Below are 25,337 nucleotides of genomic sequence, written 5' to 3'. Positions count from 1 at the left end.
ATCTTGGTTGGATAAGACCAAGCAGGCCAGCTGAGCACACACCTAAGCCCGCTTCTGCTACTTGAGATTGTTTCCTCTCATTTTTCTCAGTATTTCCCCTCCATTCAGTACTTAAAGCTGCCAAGTGGTGAGGTTTCCACTACCCCCGTCAGAGGGCTATTCTGCAGATTAATTACACCTTACCACTAGGAGCTTTTCCCCTGACATCCACACTAGAATTTCCATCCTGAATAACGTTTTATTTTCATATTGCTGCCTTCTCCTCCTCCTCGACGTTCTTTCCACGTGCTGCCTTTCTTCATCCGTCAGGTCCCATTCTCAGCCTCTAAAGCTGCTCTGCTTCTCAGTGCCAACACAAAGCAGCCCCACAGCCAATGTACAACCAGCAGAGGATTCCCAGGAGGAGGGCAGCCCTCGGCTGTGGTGGAGGCATCATACTAGCTCAACACCAGCCTCTCCCCGCTCCGGTGCAGAGCAGCTGGCTGCTAATGCTGTGCTGTATCTGTAGCGCAGAGCTGCTGTGGAGTGCTGGATCCTGGCCTGTCCCAGGCTGTGCTGCAGAATTGGGGTGCCTTTGAAATCTGTCTCTGATCCTGCTTGTCAGGCTTCCCCTCCCAGACAGCAGAGCTGCTTCCGTTTTCCCCCAGGGCATTACCTTACATTTGTCCCAGCTGACATTCCTTTCCTTATTTCTTTGGCATGTTTCTGATCTCAGTTCCCTTTCTATTATTTCGCTGCCCTCAGTGATATTTATAATGTCTGCAATTTAGTATCATCTGTGAATTTCATTAACCGGCTGTTTACTCTCCTCTTTCAGATCATTAACGAGGATGTTAAATAACACTGGCCCTAACGCTATTCCCTGCATTACATTAGTAGGAAACTTCTCTGCATTTGATACATTGCCTTTTATTGTTCTGCTCTGTGCAGCTTCGAGCTGGATGTTCAATCCACAGGCAGCATTTTTGGAAGCTGATGCAAATTAATTCCTCAGGTAAGATTTTGTAAGTAAAGACATCTGATTCTGCAGTGAAAGTTGTTGCATCTAGCATTACAAATAACAGGAATTTTATTTCTAAGGAAAAAAAAAAATGCTGTGTTTTTTTTTTGTTTGTTTGTTTTGTTTTGTAAACCAACAAGACCTGCTCTCTCTAAGCCAGAATGCTAACAGGCTAGTAGCACTGGAAGGACCAAAGCCATTTCAGTCCCTGTTACATTCTTGTTACCACCTTTCCCACACAGCATTAATGCGGCTTTGTTTATCTACAGTCAGTGCCCTTCCTCACTTTTGCATTTGCAAAAAGGCACTATTTAAAAAAAGACAGATTTTTGCATGGTTGTGTTTGAAGCTAGGAGTCTCCCACGCTGCAATCAAGGGTAATGGCAACTACTACAGGTGTACATATATCACATAAACAAGTGAAACATTGATTGTGAGGGGCGCACTGACAGTCCTCTATCCATAGCATAATCTTCTCAAGAGATATTTAATCAGATGATTATTTACATCTTAAAGACCAAGGAAAGGGAAAATGTTAACATCGAATTATGGAGAGGAATGATAAAGATGGTGCTATGCATGAAGCGCTCATCACAGAACTGATGAATAAAGGGTTTGCCTCAGTATGCCTTAACACCACTACTGCAATCTAAGCCAAATTCCTCCGGTTTAAACCGACTTTGGGCAGGAGTAGGACAGCAAAGTGACTTTTATTCTGCTCATACTGAAATGGAAGAAGGCTCGCAAAAGCCAGTGAAGTTTCTAGAGGTGTATAAAAACATGTGGACAGCTTATGGCACAAATTATAGTTACATCCCTTATGCTAAGCCTTCCTTTCAGTAAGCACATTTTCTACTGTAGGAGCCAGCTTCATCACTTAGTGGTGTAGTTTAAAGAACTTGCATGATGTCCTTGGGTTGTGAAAGCAGACTACAAGCTGGGACTGTTAAGAGTTACAGTAAAAAAACATAATCCAATGTTACAGGTGAAATTCTTCCCCTCATTTCAGACATTTCACTGAAGAGTACAGAACATCTAGAATTCTTTGGTTTGGAAACCACAGAAAAGGGAACAACATGGAAAGCACAACAGGTCACTGTGCTGTCTGCTGGACTGGTTCAAATGCAAACCTCTGCATCACTTCCTTCTGATACAGCTTCAACACTGGAATGAACTACAGACTGCACAGACCTTACCTTCATAAACTTAAATTTTGGAACAGACCACCACTACTTTAAAGCCTGGGAAACTACGGAGTGCTTAAAGTGACTGGTGCGTAACAGTTATTACCTCTGTATTTATGATGATTGTTGTTGTTTTTGACAGCTTGTGCTGGGAAGTAGGATGTGTCCGTAGGATTTAGAACTCTACTTTCCATACAAAAATGATTGCTGTGAACCCAGAGCTTTGGGTCACTGTGTTCTGATTATCCCCAACGCCAGACACTGTGGACAGAAACCTCAGCAGAAGTCTATCAGTCACTTAACCTAGTAGCTCACCAGAGCAGCTGCTTTGCAGCTTGCCCACAATCTGCATTCTGCACATCCTTACTGCCCATTAGACTTCTAAATCAAATGCTGGAGTGGACTAGCTGGACGGGATTTACATAAAATCTCAATCAAATTCACAGCAGCACACCTTCCTCTTTGGTAATTAGATTCAGTTTCGTTTTTGGTTTTCTGAACCCTATAACCCATTTCTTTATGATGTCTTAGCAATTTTCATTAGCAAGTGTATTTCTATGCATCACTTTTAAAAAGCACCAGCTGCACCAATAAAAATGTACATCCATTCACTGAACAGTCAGAAAATCCAAGTGCATATTAATACATCCATACTCATTGAACTCCCAAGCACACCTAAATAACTATCACTTGTCCCTGATTTCTAATGCAATGTCCCACATAATGCTGATGGAAATGTAATAGGGGGACACAAAGCTGGGTGAAAACCATGCCTTAATAGTAGTTATCAATGCTTCGCTATCAAAATGAAAAGGAGGCATCACACAGGGGTCTGGATCCGACAACATGCAGCACCCTCATTAGCGACCTGAATGCTAAAATAAAAGTAAGGCCTTTAAAAACTTTTTGCACAGATCCAACCCAGAAGGTACTGTGTCGAGCTACAGGAAGAGCTGGCTTAACTACGAAAAGATCTGAGAATGTTTTGGGGGCAAAAATAATATTTAATGCCACACTCAGATGCATAAAAGCACAGACACCCTACAACATAGGGTGAAAAAACAAAATAATTCTTCTGCTCAACAGTGGGAAGGCTCCAGATGATCCCGGTTCATGGCACCTCTTTTGTGATCCACGTGGCAAAGATCTAGATGTAATGACAAATCAAAAAGCCATTATCTAGCAAGTTAATTAGCCAGCTTCTTTAAGCCAGCAAACGAAACAGTCAGGTATGTTTACGTTGAGATGATAACAACTTGTAGTCACATTAAAGGCTGCAGAAAAGAGGAATGGATCCAAAGGTGGTCTAAGGGCAAGAAATAACAGGTTTAAGTTACAGGAAAAAAAGATCTTAAAAAAGAGCTGTTGCGTGCATTTTTGTGTGGCAAAAATGGTGAAACACGGGAGGAAGAGATTTCCTGGACACACTGTACAGTTTCCCCAAATTATGTTTTTAAACAAAAATGAGACAAGCATCTGCCGGGAGTGACACAGAAGCAGTCAGTTACACCACCCCAGGGCAGGAGGACGGCCTTGATGCTTCCTCAGAGCCCTTCAAGTTTCTGTGACTAAATTTAAAATCTCAGCTTTAACACGTTTTCTGGGGAAGCCAGAAACGTGAAGGCCTTTCTTCTGAGACAAAAACCACACCGATTTCCAGTCCTTACTTCAGATGCAAGAAGAAATGTTAAGATTTCTTATTCATGAGTCTGAATCCCAAGCTTTTGGAAGGACAGTGTCATATTATAAAAAGCTTACCTACATTGCAAGGTATTCCAACACTGCCTTATCTTCACTTCTTACTCCATTTGCCACATTTTAAGTTGGAGAAATCTGCAGCACATATTAATTCAGAACTTTCTGGCACACAGACTGGCTGGACAGCAAATTGGCTATTACAGCTACGGCTCACAAGAAGGTACCTTTACCTTATCTCAGTGGTCCTTTTTAGATGTCTAATATGTAATTTCACAGAAACTATAATTTAAAAGTTTAAATTACAATGGGATTACAATAACAAAGTTTAAATTTAAATGAGGAATAAACTCATATGTCTTAGCATCTCTTCCAGGTTCAGGAGGGTGCAGAAGACTCTTCTATATTTTGGTTTGTTTATTATTTATTTCTTGCCCCAGTCTTGCTGTACATCTTTCCAAGTTTAGTTCCTGAACAGACAGTGGTTTTGTTTTCCTTATGGGGGGGGGTTCAGCTGAAGGTGTTCACTTGCACTCAGTTGCACGCTGAAATTCGCAAAAGAAATACACAAGCAAGTTGTAATTAACTCCTCCAGGATTCTTCTTTCATCTTATTATTCTTAACTTCACGAATATTAAAAAATTTCCACCAATATTTTGCTTTGGTAATTTGAAACTGCAGAAGTGCTAAGATGAGGAAGATGGCTTATTCAATTCAAAATACCCTGTCTTGAGAGAAACTGACTGTACAGCTATTAGATAAATGCAAATCCTTGTGCATATTTAGATGAGTACACAAAGATATTTTGATCATGTCCTGAACTTTATAAATCCTGATAATGAACATAGCTGTGATACCACCCAGCTTCAGCACAGCATTATCCTGAAAAAAGTGATTATTAACAGCAACGCTCGAGTGTCTCCTGAAACAGTCTGAATTTCACTTGCATTTGCACAAGCCAGTCTACTAGCATAGTGTGCATGGTCCCACTGATTTCTTGGCCTGACAGGTATTGAAGTCTGAATGCTTGTACTACCTCAGGGTCTCTCAGGTGTTCCTTCACATATTTGATGCAGTAGTATGGGTCAGCACCATCGTCAGCATCCACATCTTCCACTTGAATGAAGACACTGGAACATGCTTTACACATCTTGGTCTTAAGTGAAGCACATGCTGTTGTGTCCGTGGGAGATGTGCATTCTGTCTATTAGGGCTCCTGCAGCACTGGTAGTACACCCTTCTTGGTGGACTCTCTCTGCACCATCCTAAACCTGGTAGAGATATTAAGGCATACGTGAGATGAGGAGGCAATTCAAGACAGCCAGCACGGAGGTGAGGCACCAGAACAGGGTGCCCAGAGAAGCTGTGGATACTCCATCCCTGGAGGTGCCCAAGGCCAGGTTGGATGGAGCCCTGGGCAGCCTGATCTGGTGGCTGGCAACCCTGCCCACAGCAGGAGGGTTGGAGCTCAATGATCTTTGAGGTCTCTTCCAACCTAAGCCATTCTGTGATTTCCATACTTGCTGCCCAAATATTCCTGACAGAAATTTCTCTTCCTTATCTTACATCAATTTTGCAGGCAAACTATAAACTTGGACTGTTAGATATTCCTGTACCATCACCTTCAATTTCAGTCAGGGTTGCTGAGGGGCTTTTTTCATTTATGATGATGATGCAAGGCTGCACCTTTTCCAGTAACACAACCATACATTACTGCATTCTGTATAGCCTTTCTTGTACAGTGCTTCTTAGAGGAATGGAAGATTAATTACCTACCACAGTAAAAAGTTCTCTGGTCATTTTTTAGACTTAGTTCAAGTTAAAATTTGAAGTCTCCATGCAGTAAACTTCTTCATTTGATTCTCAGACTTCAGGGCACGCAGGCAATTTGATTCTCAACCTGCAGTCCAGAGGATTGATCCTTAAAGGCAAGGAATGATGGTTTAATCACACCAAAAGGATACAGCAATTAGAACTCAAACTAAATCTGGACTTGTAGCAAGTGCTGGTGGAGAAATTTGTGGGCTACTTGTTCTCCATCTAGCACATTCTCTCACAGTTATAAGCTATAGCAAGAACAAAAGGCTGTAAGAAGGACAATGCAATGTTTATAATACTGAGACATCGTGCAAATCTTTCATTTGAAAGGGTTCAAAAGCAGTTATTAGCTTGCATAGGAATCTTTTTAACTATGAAATGAAACTTCAGCTATAGTGAAAAGAGGCAAAAAGGCTCTGCGCAGAAACAAGACTGCAGAATATTTGATGGCAGGAAATGAAGTCTACCAAAATCTTGTGCCAAGACAACAGAAAGAGGAAAAGAAGGGTTGGATTAAAGATGGATGACCTCTGTAGTCAAAACCAGAAGCAAGCATTCTCTTATTCAATCTCCTGTTTAATTTAAACACAAAAGACAGACATCGGGTCCTTTCCCCTCCAGACTGCATGTTTTGAAACTTGGGAAAACTCACTGGGGCAGGAGAGAAGATTGTTATTCTCTGCTGATCTGCAGATGGGTAACTCTAAAAGCCAATGTACAGAAGCTTTTGAATGGAGATACAAAATCTGGCAGCTGCACTTCTTGCACTACTGCCTGCATTTTTAGGTTGTATGGACTGGCAGAGAAAGGGTATGAATGCCTTGCCACAGTCTGAATCGGTTTTTCCAGTGAAGATCCTGGGAGAGATCTGTCCTTGTTATCTACTAAAATGTTGACAATGTAAGAAAGAAAATCTATTTTTATCATCATCATTAACTTCAAGGAATAACCACTGCTAGCAGAAGGATAGCTTTGCTAAGAGGGAGCAGCGTAAGCCCAGCAACACTGCCCTGCCTAGGACTCCCACTCTTCCACCAATTTAGATTTCAAAAGTAACATAGCACCGGGGCAAGAACTGATGGCAATGAATAACTCCAGGCATGCAACTGAGAACAAAACAAGGCCGACAAACATGCATGGGAAAACCTGATCTAAACTGTCATTATTAAACACCCCCCCAAAGCAGATAAGGTCCAGCTGTAGCTGCGAAGATGACATTCCTCCCTGGAGATAAGCCAGGCGGGGGGAGGTTGCATCTCACCACCATTGGCATGATGTTTGAGTTACTGCCAGCTATGAAGTACAGAACTCATCATCTGTCAGTGACCTCCAAGATCAGTCAAAGTTTTCATTGCTCAGAAAGGAAAACCATACTGAAAGTGAAACATCTGTTAGGAGAATAAGCTGCATTTTATGGTGTTTGCTATATGCAGATACATGCCTATAATCTCAGACCATGTTTGCTATAACACACTGACTCACTGCCTCTCTTCACTGCACTGTTCTGATGCCTGAAGTCACCTTGACTGGAGCAAGTATTCATTTCTGTCAGTGGTGTTTTAAATGTTTGCATTCACAGAATTATCAAGGCGAGCATGAGTAGATTTGGAGCAGCTTCTCGCCCAGTGGCCCTTCCAGAGCTCAGCTCTGGGTGCATACCCAGCAGCCACCAAGTCTTTCCTTACACATAGTGTGGAGTGTAAAGTCACAGTAGTATTCAAAAGGTTAAAGCAGAGTGAACTGTTAATTTTAATGCTTTCTCTAAGCTTCAGTTTTAATAAGCGAAAATGATGTTCTTATTTGCAGTAAAGTGGTGTTATAAAATTCTGTCTGTCAAGCTCATTTTAAAACCATGGAAATAAATGATCTGACAAAATCAGGCTATTAGACAAGTGAAGAAGAGTGATTTCCATAAAAGTAGAGGAGCTGTTCCTTAATTTCACACTTGGTAGTCTTTTGGGTCGACTAAATTTTTAAATAAGTGATAAAATTATATTAGTGCAATTGCATTTTTATAGATTTTTTTGGTCATTGTACTCTTTTTCAATTCCTTTATTTTAACTCAAACTATTCTGCTGAAAGGTTACCTCTCAACTTATGTTACCTCATAACAGGTTCTGCTCACACAACAGAACAGTAGGTTCACAAATCCTCTATAAAAGTACCCACAATGACCATGCTGAGTCCAAAGTATTCCAAAGTGGGAAGATCACCTCATTGCTGTCACATGCTGCCCAAATGCTGGCCCCACACATTGTGTTTGACCACCTGCAGAAACAGGTGTGTGATAAGCAACTGTAAGGCACTTTGGTTCCACATCTGAATAATTTCCTTGGGAGCAGACCACAGTTTCCATCAGCTATACTATAGATGCTCTCCCATGTAAGTGTGGCAGCAAGGATAGAAGAACTTCCGTAGAAAAAAGCCACTCTTTATGACACTTAGCCAAGGAAGATCAAGCAGGTACATTTCTGCAGGTAATAGCAGGACCTCAAAACACATTGCTCAGTGCTGGGAGGTACTACAAACCCCTTCTAGAGTTGGTGCTCCTCAAAGACTTTCCAGCCATCAGGAATGACAACGGCCCATGTTGGACTCTCCCTTTCACTGCTGAAATGATGGAAATTTGCACAGCCACAGCCCAAGGGAGCATTTATACTGCCAATTTTCCTAGCCCAGGCTGTGAAGAAAAGAGCAGGACAGTGGCACCTCCTCACCTGAACCCAGCAATGCATTTTGGGAACTGAACTAGCTGCACAGAGGAATTCAGAAGCACTTCTAGCACCATTAACTCTGCTATGGATTAAATTTTCCACCTCTGGAAATTTACAACAAGCTTTTTTCTGACAAATCAAATCACACTTTTAAAGATTAAAGCTAATTCTTCCCCTCACAGATTTGAATAACGTTCTAATAATTATGTCGTAGTAGGGAGGTCAGTATAAAGGGATTTTGACCTTTTATGAGGTCAACGACTTCAACTCATCTTGCTCTAGGTTTCATTTGTTTGTTGAAAGAAGAGATCTAATACATTGATACACAGGTTGTGACATGCTGTTTGAACATTAGCTTACTATAATTGGTCACGTCATCATGCATCATATTAACAATATACACAAAAGTGCCCTGAAACAATTGTCTTATAGATCCATCACATATCATAAAGAAGCTTCTGGGACTGTTATCCAGCCGCATCCAATTGTGATGCACATTCTACTTGAGTTCTGGATCTAAACATCACTGTCATCTTAACAGAAAGCGATAGATTAATAACTTCCTGCTGGCTTGCAAAACCTACATGTATGTAAAAGATGGCAATACAAATTTATTCCCACTGAGCATGCTCAAAATAGAAAGTATGTGGAAAGGCAAAAACTTCTTTGTGTGTATTTCTCAAACAAACAGCTTTCCATGTTCCCACATACAGCAGTTCCGTATCCCTGTCAATGCAGCTAATTGTGCTGCAGAACATTGTTTCAAAAAGTAGAGTTAGAAGAATTTCTTCATCTTAGACACATGCGACCTTAGAATGCAGAAAGAAAAAAAATGCACTAGCAGCTTGGATTTGTGTCATATAAATCACATTGAAAGCATTTTGTGTGCAAATATTTTTATGTCCTCTTTCCCCACATTTTCATATTTTAAGAGAATGCAAAATCAAGTTCATTCTACACACATCAACACAGCTATATTTCAGTCAGTTTCCAGCGCAATTCAAATTCCCAGATTTGAGATTTTCAGCTAATAACTTTATATTCCCCCCCAACATTTTCCCAGCTATTTGATAGTGAATAATGAAATTATTTCACTCCTGATGCAACAGTCCAAACTGCTTTTGGAGCCCAAATGCCCTTATTAAAAGGCTAAGTGCAGAGGCAGGTGTTACAGTCAGAAATCCTTCTGCCCATGGTTTTTGTAGCCTGGGACATCATCAGTTTGACTCACACTCAAAAAGAAAGTAAATATAGTTACCTTGTCCTGTTGCTGTTACATGGGAGAAGATGCCAACCCCCATGTCACTACCACCTCACTATCACCTTTCAGTGAGGTGTAGAGAGCAATAAGGTCTCCCTTCTGAGCCTCGCCTATAAGACTTGTGTTCCAGACCCTTCACAGCTTTGTTGTCCTTCTCTGAACACGCTCCAGTGTCTTAATGTCTTGCTTGCAGTGAGGGGCCCAAAACCGAACACGATAAACATGGTGCAGCCTAACCAGAGCTGAGTACAGAAGAACTATCACCTCCTGCTCCTACTGGCTGCACTATCTCTGACATAAGCCAGGATGCTGTTGGCCTACGTGGCCACCTGGGCACACACAACTGGTTGCTTTACATCACCTGGCACAGTAGGCTTTGGCATCCTTGGTGCCAGCATGAACTTTGCTCAAATTAAAGTCTATGTACTTGCAGATAAATCACAGCATTCAGAAATTCCCTTGTTTCACAAATTTGCTTGCCCACATCCTCAAGAAAACTATTTCCTATTCTCCAACAGTCTAAGCCTAGGAAATAAAGAATTCTAATTCTACAGATAGAACTTTCCACTCTTTAATACAATGTTTTTAGCAGCTGATTTTCAAGTAGTAAAGACATCAAGATCTACAGGAGAACTTCACCTCAACCCTGATGTGTTCTTGATTATTCACTCTAGTTAGCAAAGGCTGCTGGACACACAGTGATGTGAAAGATCTGAGAGCAAAACCAGATTCAGACATACATAGGAATGACAACTGCAGCCAACAGAATTGCAGGAGATGGTCTTCAATGACAGCTACACAACAGATTTCTTGAGATTATGTCTTGGGTGAAACTGAGTACACTCGAATCAGTGGGGGAGGGGAGGGGGAGAGTGAATTCTCCTATTTCCTTCTGTGTGATTACACAGGGAGTAAAATGAATTTTCTTCCAAAATAGTCTGTTTCCAGTTCCTCTTCCTTTTACCTCTGTCTATTCAGAAAAATAATGCTCAGTGCACAGTAGATGACAAAGTACTCAGAATGCAAAGGACATAGATGTTCATCTTTTATTATTAGATCGTGGTGGTTGATCTAAACGTCACACAAGTGACCAAATAAAGCCTTTTCAGTTGCTCCCATAGATTTTATGAACCCAAAGGGTAAGATACTCATTTTTGCCATCCAAGATTCACTGAGAACCTTCTAAGCCTACTGGAAGACTGTATTGGAAGGATTGATAGCTTCCTGGCTGAACTAGGGTATTTTTACTGACAAAGTATAAAATTAGAGGAAGAGTTATAATTGATAAACCTATGCTATAAAAAGAGAAGACAAGAATCCTCAGCAACTGTTCCCATAACAAAATTCTAAAAGGGTGGAGATATCATTTTGCAAGATCCCAAGGCCACTCTTTAAAAATGGTTTGTAGTGAACATAAACTATTCTCAGACAGATTCTCCTGGTAATAACAAAATTCTGATCAGTGTATTTGATGTAATCAAAACTATTTTTCAACAGAGAGGTGAATCCACATTAGATCTGACTATTAACACATGATTAACAGCCACATTGTCGTGGGCTAAAAGTGTGTAGTCTATTTGCTTTTCAGATGTAGACACCTTTTATATCAATCTCATACACAATCTTTTGGGAAATCTCTAACAAACAGGACTAGGTCCTGTCGAATTCCCCTGCCACATCATATGAACACAGAGCAGTATAGCTGTTAATAAGGGTATTCATCATGAGACGGCCTATTTTTGGCATTGTATATGACAGTCTCAGTAACTTACAATAGTCCCTTGAATGTGAACTTATCATTTAATTACACTCTGAGAGACTGCTTTCCCATATCACCCTGCAAGTTAGTTAACCACACAGCAATTCTCCAGCTAATCCAAGTGTGATTGGATCAGCCTAAGGTGTGCTACATATCTTTCAATTCCTAGGAACCCCCTATGGAGCAGTCTGTTTATTTCCACCTTTGTTTTTTTCTTGAATTTAAATATGCACTGTCAAATGCTCCAAGATTTTTAATCAGATAAACAAGTTGCCTAAAGAAGGAGGAAATTCAATTCATCATAAAATAGGCAACGTTAAGCCAAATGGACATACAGAAGTCTCAGAAAATTAACCAATAATTTACTCATATTTAGTATGTATTCAAGAATACTTACATTTTGCAAAGGATATGGGATGGAAAAGGCTTTTTGTGTGTGTGTGTGTAAAGGAAGCATATGCTTATGTTAAAATGTATAATGATTTTTTGAGATATAGCACCCCCAAGTTCACCTGGGTGTCTATTTCTTTGTTCCTGTGCTTGTATGCTTTATGCAGCATTGACACTACAGCACGCTACCACGCTGCAGTTCAGTTTCATGGGGATATGAAGCAGCTGTATCCTGAGGGACATGGTCAATCTGAAACAATGTGTGACTTCTACAGCATTAGAACAGTCCCTATAAGTAGTTACTATTGTTCTCTCATAAAGACATACTCAAAGGACATCAGTTCCTGTAAAAGGTTCTCACTCTTCTAGCAAGGACAGTGGAGAAAAAGGTGTTGCCTCTTTTCTGCCATTCTGTGTCTTAACTGCAGAAACTAGCCCATTGCATGGGCCTTAAACCGACACAAGCAGGTGCCCCTATCACCTGTGAGCTTGGTCTGCACCAATAAAAGTCAGTATGTATTGCCTATGCAGTACGTATTACATTCCCTTAGAGAGGCATTAAAACGCCAGCTACATTTAAACAAGTGAATGTCTAGCCCCTAATAAAACCCACATAATTTAATACTAATGAGTCTACCAATTACGACCCAGTCTCTGAACTTCCTTTCTGGGAAAAATCATTGGGAAGGTAGTTCAGTGCCAACTCTAGCAATTACATTGCAGCTCCAGTGCAGAGAGCCCCAGCTCCACTTCTGGTCAGTGCATTAAGTGATTTGAGGGGCAGAGGGGATGGAGTGAGGCCTAACTGCCTGCTCATGACAACGAACAGAATGTAAGCAAACTTGCTGATCAGTCAACTGCTTGCACACCTTCATCAGAACATACCAATGACTTCTATGGTAGCAGGGTGAGCGGTACCATAAGTAAGTGGTAACTACTGCTAAATAACCTAGAGAGCAGTTGCTGTGGCTCTATTGGGATTCCCACTTAAGAAGAGCCACAAACCCCATATTCACCAGTGTTCTTTGCGTTTCTATAGGAATCCTCCTAGAGGTATGTTTTACATGACTTAAGCAGTTAGAGATGTTAAGACAGAGGGCTTTTGGTCACCTTGTAGCTTCTTGTTGAGCCTGGATGAAGGTCTGTTATTTTCTCTGTTTGTGGTAAAATTCAAGATTGGGTGGAGACAAACTCTCTACCCCCAAGCAAGAAACCAGCACTCAGCAGCAACAGGACACACACAGCTAAGTGTGCAGAGCAGCTCAGTGTGGCACCTCCTGCAGTGATATTCTTCCTGCTGTCTGCCTCAAGGTTGCTAGCTTAGGTCTCTCATCTTCGCTCATCTGCTGGAAGATTGCGTCTATTCATCATCTATCCGGAGCTGAGTTCAGTGCTTAACATATGTGTAATTAATAGGCTCAGCTACAATAAAAAGCTCCATTTTGAGCTGCCTGTTGAACCACACAGACACTCGGGCTGGTAGAGAACAGACACATCTGCCTTCTGCACATGGACCTGCTGCAGTCCTGTGGCTGTGTTCAGCTGCTGTAGGAATGGATGGATGCCATAGCTTCGCCTGTCCCCAGCCCCGACCTCCATGCTCTGCCCCTGGGAGACCTGCAGGGCCTTCTGGCAGACAGCTCTGGGTACTGGCAGCATACCTTTAATTCATGGTGTACCTTTAATTTCTGTGACACGCTGAGATAATACAGTGAGGAGTTCTTTAGAAATGCTATAAATAGCTTAAATAAATAGATATTCTCTGTGGTGGGTCCTCAGCTCCGGAACTGACTCTTGCCAGAAATCCATCAGAGCCTGAGTCTGGCAAGCTCTCGGAGGAGACGCGAGACACATCTTTTTGCATTCCAGCTCACTAAATGCAAGTGCCTGACCAGTTCTGTGAAAAGAACAAAATGCCTGGAACACACAGGCTCGCTCCGTGTGCCAGCTCACAAGTTGCCTGCCATCAGTTCACCATGTACTGCAAAGGGCAACAATGCCACACTGCCAGCGCCCTAGAAATTAGCTTTAATTATCATATGTTTTTCTGCTTCGTGATGCTTTGAGGCAAAAGGCTCACTGCGAAAGTATGATACTATCTTTGCTGACTGCCTCCTTAAGAAGGTTGCTCTGCAAAGGTACGTGTTTGATAGTCAAACAATACAACCGCCTCAAAATCGCCGAAGGGCATTGGAGAAGCGGCTGCTATTCCTGGCCTTGAAGTCAAATAACTGTCACAACTTAGTCTAAATTAACCAGTGCCAAAGGTTTCAAGGTACTTAATTACATAATAAGTAAATCATAGAAACATGGAGAATAAGTGGAAATGCCTCATGTTCAGAGTCAGACGTCTTGCCTCAAAGTCGACATCTGTAGCTCTCTTAGCAGAGGAGCAAGATGAAGTCAAATTTAGTGAGGCTGCCTTATTTCTTTTAATAGCACTGTAGCAATGCAGTTGCCTTCAAGTCCACAAACGAATGCCCCACGAATGTGCTGTCACTCAGCCACATCACCTATTTTGCCCTTTAAGTAAATTGTTCTGTATTTATTTTTGGACACCAAAGGCACAAACATTCACTGCGTTACAGTTTTCATGGTGTGACTATTCACACACCTCCTGCCAGGACGCTCAGTTGGTAGCTTAACATATGTATGTATTATTTATTGCAAGAAGCATATATTAATTACTTTTATTTTGGTGACAGCATTTGTCTAAAGAAAAAAAAAAAAAAAGGCAGAGCTCTACCTCCTTGGTTGTTACCATTCTCTCACCTTTTGTCTTTCTAACTATGCTGTGAGTCTGTCAAGAAAAGCTCTGAAATAAATTTAACATTGTAATTATTACCAATAAGTCACCCTGGCATTTGTGTAGGAAGACACCCCCCTCCCTGTGTGCTTCTACCACGGTGGTAAACTTATTTCAAAAATTCTGATGAAACGCTTTGTAAATTTTGTTATTCTGTGATGATAATAAATCATTATAGCCTTAAACACTTCTCTAGCTTGGAGCCTCAGTCACAAATTATCTTGTCATTCTGACCAAAACATTCTCCAAAAAAGCTTGACAAGTGCTAAAACCCAGAACATGAAACCATGTGTTGTTGTGAAAGCAAGATTCAGAAATGTCAATTAATTAGATTAAGAGGCTACTTTTAGCTTTACTTGTGTTGCCAAATAACCCTTAAAATATGCATAGCAGTGGAAGTCTACCTCAGCAATACAGTACTTCTGTGCAAAATAAAGACAATGGATCTGGCTAATAGAGGGAATTATTGTATTTGTCATTCAGACAAGGAGAATGATCTAGAAGCAAATGTCTTGCTTCCCTTTCCACTGTATGGATTCACAAGCAAGATAAATTCTGCCATTTACGAGTTTAGGCACAATTTTTTTTTCTCTGAAATCTGATTCAGATTAGAAAATAAAAGTCAAATCACTATTATACATCTCCATAAGTAAAATGGATTTCTAATGTCACTCTGTGTAGTTGTCTTTTTCCCTTCCATAAACTATCATCCTTTATTTGCATTTTGAAGTTCACTTTAGAAAAAAAAAATGTGGTGCAATTAAATACATTTTTATTCAACTTTTTCCTCATAGCTACCCCTAAAATTTTTATCTTTAAATAATCCATATCCTCAATTTTATTTACACCATAAAGTGTTCCTATATTTTAATGGTATGTTTGCTTTAAAAGGGGTTGTTGGCTTTAATAGCTCGGTTATTATCTTTGTAAACTAACATTCCACATTCCTCCTAACTAAATCCTAGCAAATCATCTGTGCTCGCGCTTGGAACATACATTCCACCACTGAAAATAAAATTTAAGCCAAATAAATGTTCTGTTCAAATTAATATACATAAAATGAATAGCTAAATGTAGATCAATTCTGATGGATTTAACAGTAGGTTTGTTAATGGTAGGAGGGTCATGGTATGTAATGCACCCAAGAGAATGGAACTAAATAAATTTAATTTCCAGTAACACCTATTATTTTTTGCTATAATTTGTAATAATAGATCATTGTCTCCCTTAAATAAATAAATAATTTAAAAACCTGCCTGTTTCGGTTTTTATAAGATACCTGTAAGAATTTATGGAGACACATCACCAGCAGAATGCATCAGTATGAAAAGGTACAGCTTGGCATATACATAAGTACGGACAGGTTTTCTGTTGGGGTTAGTTTTGGCTCTAGGATGTGTTACATTTAGGGCTAGGAGTAGATTTAGGATTAGTCTTAAAGTTACAGTTAGGACAGGCTTAAGGCTACGGTTACGACAGGGTTTTTGTTAGGTTTACAGTTAGGCTAAGGATAAGCTGGGGTTAAGGTGAGGACAAGTAGGTATAAGAAGGGTCCCAGGTGTGGCAGAGCTGCAGCTGAAGGAAGTCTTGAGCTTCAGATTCTGCCCCAGCACACACCACACCAGAGCCCCCCATAAGGCTCAGGAAGAGTAATTCGGAAGAAGTTAGAAACTCATTTCCATTTTTCATTGAAACATGTCAAAAAGTTTTCTCATCTTTGCAGCCTCTCCTTACAAAGGACTGTGTCTGGCAAAGCCATTATTTTTCAAATGAATGGTTATCAGCACAGCACAACACTCAACGTTACAGGACTCAGTCTCATACATGTATATGGTGGCAGCAGTCCTTGAGCAATAACGGGTATTTGAATGACAATTTGTGGCTCAAATAATGTTTTGGCCTTTAACTGCAATTTTAATTCCTACAGATTATTAAAAATAATAAGTTTTTCAACAGATTCACCTTCCACCATTAGCTGGCCCGCTATCAGCCATGTTGCAAGCAATGGTTTATAGCAGTGAATCCTGTTCCTTCCCTAGCAGACCTGCTGCCTGCTCAGTGGGTTACTCTGCTAGGTGAACTTTCTTCCTTTCCATCCCCCAGCCTTTCCCTTCCTCACAGGGCATCTACATGATATTTTGACCTGTGATTAAGAGGTGACTGTATGTAATCGCCTCTTGGAGCTGCTGAGTCCAAATTTGCATCCAGTCCCTGTACGTTGGGAAGTGGATATCCTCTGCAGACCCTTTACTGAAGGGGGAAGTACACAAGAAACAGAGTATTTAAGGACTTAAAAACCTTCACAGAGACAAAAAAAAAAAAAAAAAAAAAACACTTAAGACCAAAACAGTTCTCCTAAATTTTAAACACACCACAAACTATGCTTAAGTTCTCTGGCCAAGGTTTGCTAAATGCAGAGCATTCTAAGTGCACTGAAAGTCTGTAGGAGAAGCACAGGGATGTGTTTCGTTATGAAAGGAGCCTTAAGACAAGTGTAACACCTGGAATGTATTGTCCACTGGGGATCAAGGCAAAAACACACAGCCTTGGAGATATCTGTGTGTCCCTGCCCTACGGTCCCACTCCCAGTGGAAGTTATAGCAAGCCCAGGACCTCTTGGCAGCCCCATTTTGGCACTTTATTGCCTGTATTCGGAAGCTGAGCGGTGAGGACTAGATTGAAGTAAAATTTGTTAACGGGGCCCAAATGTAAACATGCTTTATTTATTCCTATGAGTCTCCAAAAAACTTTATTACTGATACACGGGATTGTGCTGTTATAATAGTCTTCCCTGAGGAGTAACTAGGACTCCAGCTGTACTGCGGAATCCATCATGCTATGTATTACAGGGTTAAATGGTGCTGTCTGTTATCAGTGCAATGTGTGCTGGTCTGAGAAACCTGAAGGCTGCACTGAAATGTTGAGAGGGCTCCTGCTCTCAGCAAAAAGGACCAAAGCATCCCTGACTCCTGCTGGGAGTGACTTGGCTGCATGGCTGATGTGGGGAAGAGAAAAGCTGGGCAGCAGGAGATGAGCTGCAGCTGGCACCTGGCTATGGGAGCACTGCTATACCTGTTTTGCAAGGGCAAGGCACTATGCCACCAATGCCTGCAGAAGAGGGAGCAGTGATGCTGACTATGTTCATCTCTCCCTCTGCCACAAGAGTGAAAGCCAGTACTGCTTCCATGCACCATGGGAAAACACCTGGTGAGAGGAACTGTTGGCAGAAAAGATGTGAAAGTTGTGTCAAATGGTAAAAATGGAAATGGCTGGCAACAATATCTGGCAGGAAGGTGAGCAACAGCTTGATAAAGAAGAAATATTCTTTCCTCAACTGATCCCTAGAATCATTATGGTTGGAAAAGACCTCTAAGATCACCTGGTTCAACCATTCACCTACCACCAACATTGTCCTCTAAACTGTGTCCCTAAGTATCACATCAATGCATTTCTTTAACACTTCCAGGGATGGAGACTCCACCACCTTGGTGGGCAGCCTGGTCCAGTGCCTGGTCACTCTTTTGGAGAAGACAATTTTCCTAATATCCAACCTGAACCTCCTCTGGTGAAAATTGAAACCTCTTGTCCTGTTGCTGTAACCTGGGAGAAGAGGCCAACCCCCATGTCACTACCACCTCCTTCCAGGGAGTTGCAGAGAGCAATAAGGTCTCCCCTGAGCCTCCCACATAAGACTTGCATTCCAGACACTTCACAGCCTCATTGCCCTTCTCTGAACATGCTCCAGTACCCGTATCACTTGCAGTGAGTGGCCCAAAACTGAACAAAGCATTGAGGTGCAGCCTCACCAGAGCTGAGTACAGAGAGCAGGAGCAGGGAAGGTCGCTATTCAGTTCCTGCTGGGAACACTATTTCTGATACAAGCCTGGATGCTGCTGGCCTTCATGGCCACCTGGGCACACTGCTGACCATTGGTAGACACATAGAACATTTGATAAGCAGCCATTTTATAACAACTTTTTTGTTGTCGTTGTTTTGAAACATAGCTGAAGACTGTTATCACATCCCTTTCTAAGCCCTCTTGTTCCCAGACTAAACAAATCCAATTCTTTTAACTCCTCCTCATAAGTCATGTTTGAAAAACCCCCAATCACTCTTGTTGCTCTCCTTTGGACTCCCTCCAATTTGCCTCCATCTTTGTTAATGTCACCAACTTCAGCCAAAGTTTTGCAGCTTAGAGAATTGTTGCTTGCTGCAGAGCCACCTGACACCCTGACCTTTAGCTCAGCAATGAGAAATAGCGCACAAGCTTCCTTAAAGGAAATGGTATTACATATATATTGTCATGTACACTCAGCATCATGCCACCTGCTTGCCACATCAACAGGCTGGTTGGTCTGAATAGCAATAAAGCTATAAACAACAAGAAAAGCTCTTTTTTTTGAGCTGTTATATAGATGGTCTTGCTGTATAGCTTAAAAATACAAGAAAGCGGAGCTGAGCTGTTTTAAAATTCTATTAAAAACTCATTTTTTTTCTCTACAGCCCCAAAATAAGCAAAGCAATTTCAAGAAAACAGAACAGCCCAACAGAAAACTGTGAAAAAAAACACATACTGTTAAATTGATGTTAGCCAAAGTTACAGAGGAGCGAGTAAAAAGTCTGTGATTTTTTTTTTTTTTTTTTTTTTTAAAAAAAAAGGAGACTATCACCTTTATCTCAGGCTAATCATTATTAATGTCAACGTATTAGGTCTGCAAGTTAAACTTCTTCCAGGCAGCAGCTCACAGGACTTACCTTTTTCACCATGACCATGAAGCCCAGCACACAGCATCTCCTCTAGGAGCAGCCACATCCCAGGGCCATGACACTGCCCATCTCCAGCACAGAAGCTGGTAAGACTCCCCCAGCCTTCTCCTATTGACCACCATCATATACACCAGCTGGGCAGTGCTGGGCTCTGACAGCCAGCAGCTGAGCAAGCTGAAGGCAGGAGGGGCTCTTTGGGCCTTGCCCCAGCTGTGCGTGGGGAATTCCAGCCTCTCAGCTTCAGAAGGAAAACATGCTGGGAGCTGGGGAGCAGCTCAGGACACCTGAAGGGCTTCAGGGCCAGGTGCAGATGGAAGGAAAGCTCTGCCTCAGAGCAGTGTAGCACAGATGCTTCAGCTGCTCTACACTCTTTCATTCATAGGTACTCGGTTACGCTGCTGTGTGCCTGACCAGCTTCACAAATCCCCCTGTGATCACCAGATGCTTGCTGACCCCTCTGTTTGCAAGGCAGCACAAGTGCCCAACTTTCCTCCAGGGACAAGGAAAGCAGAGCGGATGCAAGATGGGAATCTTCATGGTCTGGCGCTGGATGTCCCCAGCATGTCAGTGGCCTTTACCATCCCCCCCAGAACAACTACTTTTGAAGAGAGGTTTGCAGGGAAGCCCAGCAAACAGCCTGCTAGCAGGGTTCTAGAGAAGGAAAGTGCATTTGCAGAGCAAATTACCAAGGAATGAGCATGCTGAGCATAAGCTGTGTCCAGTAGAAGAGGGGTTAAAGCAGCTTTCTGAGTTCAGGAACAAGGGAAGAGGGAGTATTACATGTGTCAGAGGATTTCTATGGGATCAGAACTGTTTACAATATAATGTGCTTGCACCTGTGGGTTGGTGTGGATTTGTCTGCTGTTCAGTGCTTCCTGAGAAGCTGCTAATACACCATAGCTGATGAAACTGCTGTTTTGATCTCTCCCTCTGTGGAATCCCTTCTAGCGTCTTTAATAAAAGCCCTATTAAGGAAGTACAAGTAGGTGCTTTGTGCTTCTTCAGTACCTAATTTATATTTTTAACATTTCATACTCAAATACATGCCCCAAATTTGACTGTGCTCTCCTTCCCTTTTTCCCCTTTCCTGCTGCAGACATACATACACTCCGTATCACAGATTTCCCTTCATCTTTTGTCTTTTGAGTTTTCTCACCCTCTGCCCAAATCTTGCATTGAATGTAAGAGGCTTACTGAAGTAATTTCATTCAAATTATCGATGGTAAATTGTCAGGGCAACAATGGTTTCGTTAAAATATTTATAACATTTAAAAAAATAATTCTAAAAGCACGTGGCATTCACAAAATCCGGCCCAATGGAGAAGGTGAGTGTCACATCCACCACTCAGACAGCAGCAAGTATCTCCTGTAAGTTCTACATGGGTTTGGGTTAGAGGAAGTTGGAGGTACTCATACATGTTGATATCATGGGGGGGATGGGGGGGTGCGAGATCAGCATAAGTCACTGCTGCCCTTAGGAGCTCTCCTTTGAGTGGTCAGTGCCACGATCACTCAGTGGAGCACATTGATCTCACTGACTTTGGCAGAATTATAGCAGGTCTGTTTGCATGAACCATTGCTGAACAATTTGTCTGACATATTAATCATCTCTTAGATACGAGTACCCAGACTGCAGATTTTTCTTGTGATCCAATTTTCCTCGTGCAATCATTTCTTTGGGTTGTTGCTGGGTTCATCTATACAACAGGGAAGCGCTGCTTCATGCTTCCCTTCTGACAGCAGCTCTGGTTTGGAAACTGATTTGTCTTCCCGGTGGCACACACAAATCAAGACCACATTTTTATCTTCCAAATCACTTGTAAGAGGAAAAAAGTGATCGTCTGATCAGCAATCGGAGCCCTCAGTGTAATTTATAGGGTGTACATGGCTGTTTTACCAGCAGTCTCCCGACAGTCCGAGCCAAGGCTGCAGGCATGGCGGTGGGCAGGCAGAGGGCAAGGGCAGCATCCCGGCACCCACTCAGCGGGGATCCCATACCTCTAGGCTGCCCTACACACCACCCCGTGATGAATTCATGCTTTATCACAAGCCAGAGAACACAGAAAATTTTCAACCGTTTGGAGGTACAAAGAGCAGTAATCTCAGCCTGAAACAATTGCACAGAACTAAAGCAGTGCTCCTCTCTCCTAGATCTACTTTTAAGATCCCTGTCAAAACAGCCCTTCAAACACATTTGATTGGGTTGGGGCTCATCACGCTGTCACCAACTCACTTTTCATTAGGCTGTTGCTCTCTGTTAGCCTAGCCAAGCAGAAGAACTCAAACACATGCACAAATTAAATCGACATCCAAACTCCACCAATATACAAAGCAATTTAAATGATATTCATTAGAGCGATGACAAGTCCTGATGAGGCTTTCAGGAGCGGAGTCCTTCAGCTTCTGCCGACTCGGTTTCCTGGTCACTGAGGTGGAACTGCAGTGACTGTACCTCCAGCTTAGAAAAAAAGAGCCGAGAACACGGCTGTGCTTCCCGACACACCTCCCTCATTCTCCCTCTGCACAGGTTTGCAGCTGAGCACACTTCAGGCATGCCTCACGCTTCTTTGCAGGCTTTACACTGCGCACACACTTTAACAAACCCTCTTCCTTTCCCTGCCACCTACAAATGCGCCAATTAAAAAGAATTCCATTTTCAAGTAATTTCATTTCGCTTGGCTAGAAAGGTCACTAACTCACAATTATGATGGCTATAAACATGTCCCCCGTTTCCTACCCTGCAAGAGAGGATGTGATATGTTGAAGCTTAATAAAGAAGTATTTTTCATTGTTAATTTATGTTAAAGTTTAAAAGTTACCTTCTCTTCATTTTTATTTTTGATATGAAAAATAAAATTAAAAAAAAGATGGACACTATCTTCTCCACAGGAATGGGAATAGGGCAGACAGGCCTAATGCAGGCTTTTCTACAATGCCAAATCATTTGAAATTCATTTCCCTTGTGACCAAAGTCCTTAATTCAGGCATCAAGAGGTAAGAAATCAGGAAATTAGCTCACAGAAGACCAGCGCTCTTCTCGGCCCCCTGAAATCTGAACATCTCTGCAGCTGGGAGATGGGCAGGACAGGCATACCCTGCTCCTTTCTCCTTGGCTGCTCTATGACTGCCTTTATTTCCTCAGACAGACCAACAACCTTAAACCCGAGATGCAGAGAAATGTCCCGTTACATTATTACTTTAAAATTTCATCTCCTGGCATTGCTGGCCTGGGTTGTAATTTTTAATTTTACTTTTTAAACACTCCTACAATGAAAGATAGGCACCGTGGTATAGAGTATGATTTGCAGTTGCACATTTTCATTTCAATAAAGGTTCTAAAAATGAACTTGGTGAGTGGTGTGGACGTATCCATCCATTCTAAAGTGTGTATCTGATTTTAATTATCTTAAAAGATGATTTAACCAGAAGTGCATTTCAAGCTATAAATATGGTGAAGTGAATCAAGCAACAGCTGCTGAGGAAGTTAATGTGTCCCACCTAAATATCGTAATTTACTGCTGAAAAGCAAACAAACAAACGAACAACTAACTACCCTAACATGTAGCAGGATACAAAGTATAAATGACTGCGGTTTTACAGGTAAAAAAAATCAATTTATGTAACACCTGCACCATGTTTGCATATGTACTAGATAACGAATACAGCACGTAAGCTAAGTATCATAAAGCTAAGCATTAGTAAAACTTAGTCATCTTTCTCATGCTGAACATTTAGTGAAAATTACTGCCCCAAACCAAGGCCTGAAAACAGATTGTAACCTCTCCGATTACTCCAGCACATTCAGACAGGTATAATGATGCTTTAAAACATAATTCTGCTCCCTTCTCTAAATGACCCCAATTCTTTCTTTCTATACTGGTTTAAAAAAAAAAAATAAAAAATGGACTTCTTATGCAAATACTCTTCAGTGAAAGAGGCAGTTTCACAATCATGAACATATACAAACTTTTCATTATTACAGCATAATTACTGAAAGCTCAACAAAATTCACTGCTACCACACCCTGAGCAACAAAACCGCTTTCATACAGCAGTCGGCAATTATTTCTTCTCTTGTTTCCCTACAGCAGGTCAACCCAGAGCTGGAAGGCACAGCGCGGTGCCAAGGCCCAGGAGAAGAGAATTTGCTGGGTCCTTTAAGCTGGAGATTATATGTATGCACCAGCATTACCCAAGGGAGTTACACAGGAGTTCTCCCTCTGCAACCGTCCGACCGAACATGATTGGTTCACTCTTTTCTCAGAGAAAACTCAGTGGCTTTTTAAAAAGATTGCAACTTAGGAACTCTTTCTTTCGTTTACTTTTCGTGACCAATTCATGCTTTGTGACCAGTTCTGTATTCTCATCCACGAGAACTGTGGGTAACTGAGAACCCAGCAAAGCTCTAACACGTTCTCAACCTAAGAAAGTATGCAAGAATGATTGCCACCATTTGGTATTTTCCTAAGAAATACATAAGGCTCTCTGGAGGCATATTTTGAAATGTAAAATGTATTAAAGTTAGCTTTATTACCAGTTGTCTCTGTCGTCACTTGCACCACGGCTACTTCTTTTTCTGTTGCAGCTGAAATAAGAACTTACAAAATTAAAGGTTCTCCTCTTCTACATGTGCCAATATTTTCTTAAATCTCACAGTATTGCCAAAAATTTTGCTGTCATAAAATGCAGTCACATTTGTGCCTAGCTGCATATACCAAGATACATAGCTGTATCAAAGTGCAACAGATCATTCCCACACTGATAACACTTATCTGCCTTGGTTTAGATAAGAAATCACATATAGTGTTTACCACAAAAGCAACTGCAGAAGTAAAACGATATACTTTCAATTTTAATACAACCAAACAAAAACAAAACAAAACAAAAAAACATAAATATAAATAAGATTCTAAGGTTTCAGAAAGTTCCTTACACTAGTTTGAAAATCACATTTTGGTTAATTACAGATTTCTTGCTCACTAAGGTCACAGATACATGGTGGTGTTCTTTTTGTTCTTCTAGTTGCTTTTATTTATTTATTTGCTAAATGTTGACTTCAGTGAACAGCTAAGATCTGGCATATTGATTTCTTGTTGTGAAGTGAGCTGTTCAAGCTCCATTTAAGATTTTCATCTTGCATGTAGCCCTGAGCACATCATAGCACCATAAATTAGTTAAATTGCACATTTATCACAAATGTTATTTTAAGATACTGCGTAAATGTGATAGCTGGAAGATATACAGTATGCTGCAACAAGCCACTACTTGGGTGGGGTTAGACCAGGGTCACCTTTATACACCTGTGATTTAAAGCTCTTCCAATCACAATCTCATTTTTAAACTCTTTCTTGAGGCATTTTGTTTTCTCTCACATCTGATCTGCATCTTCCTAAATAAAACATCAAACGCAACACAAAAGTTGGAACACAGATACATATTTTAAAATCCCACATTTGTACCTTCATGTCTAATAGGAGAAAAATTATCTTCATATAGTCAGGTTGGTGATTTGGTTAGCACTAATGGTTACTGTGCCAATATACATATCAGTGTATTGATGGAAAGGACATTATTCCAGTTCACTGATTCTCTAAATTCTTTATAGTATGAAATCACATTGGTATGCCAGTCCTGAAGGTTCTGAAATGCAAGCTGAACTTTATTTTAATAAATTGAGGATACGCAGATCCTGAGAAGCCATTCATTTGCAAAGTTTGAAGAATATTTTAAAACTGTATTTTAAAAGTCATTTCTGGTGCACACAGAGATCTAGCTGCTCCCAAAAATTTCCCCTGCATCTACCTCCTCCCTGGACATTGGGATCCAGAGGGTCGGGCCCTGGGAGGGACTTCATCAGACTGGATGAAGCTGCACCAGCAGCATTCGGTGTTTGCAAGCATCAACTCCTTGTCTGTATTTTAAAAATAAAGAGAATGAACACTGC

At 41.3% G+C, this 25,337-nt stretch overlaps 2 long non-coding RNA genes across 2 annotated transcripts; one reads left to right on the top strand and one right to left on the bottom strand.

Annotated features, from left to right (window-relative positions):
- Window positions 1-884: 884 nt before the first annotated feature.
- On the top strand, window positions 885-7,955 carry LOC128082440 (uncharacterized). The gene is made up of 3 exons (XR_008207675.1): window positions 885-994; window positions 2,010-2,272; window positions 5,747-7,955. It is a non-coding gene; the product is annotated as an uncharacterized LOC128082440 (long non-coding RNA).
- LOC128082439 (uncharacterized) lies at window positions 5,017-19,522 on the bottom strand. Its single transcript, XR_008207674.1, has 3 exons — window positions 19,383-19,522; window positions 5,656-5,800; window positions 5,017-5,150 (listed from the first exon to the last, which is right to left on the bottom strand). It is a non-coding gene; the product is annotated as an uncharacterized LOC128082439 (long non-coding RNA).
- Window positions 19,523-25,337: the final 5,815 nt, after the last annotated feature.

The sequence above is a fragment of the Tympanuchus pallidicinctus genome, unplaced genomic scaffold (genome assembly GCF_026119805.1).
Source record: "Tympanuchus pallidicinctus isolate F22 unplaced genomic scaffold, pur_lepc_1.0 scaffold22, whole genome shotgun sequence".
NCBI classification, from domain to species: Eukaryota; Metazoa; Chordata; class Aves; order Galliformes; family Phasianidae; genus Tympanuchus; species Tympanuchus pallidicinctus.
Note: the sequence above shows the minus strand (reverse complement) of the source record. Positions and strands in the feature narration are given on the sequence as shown.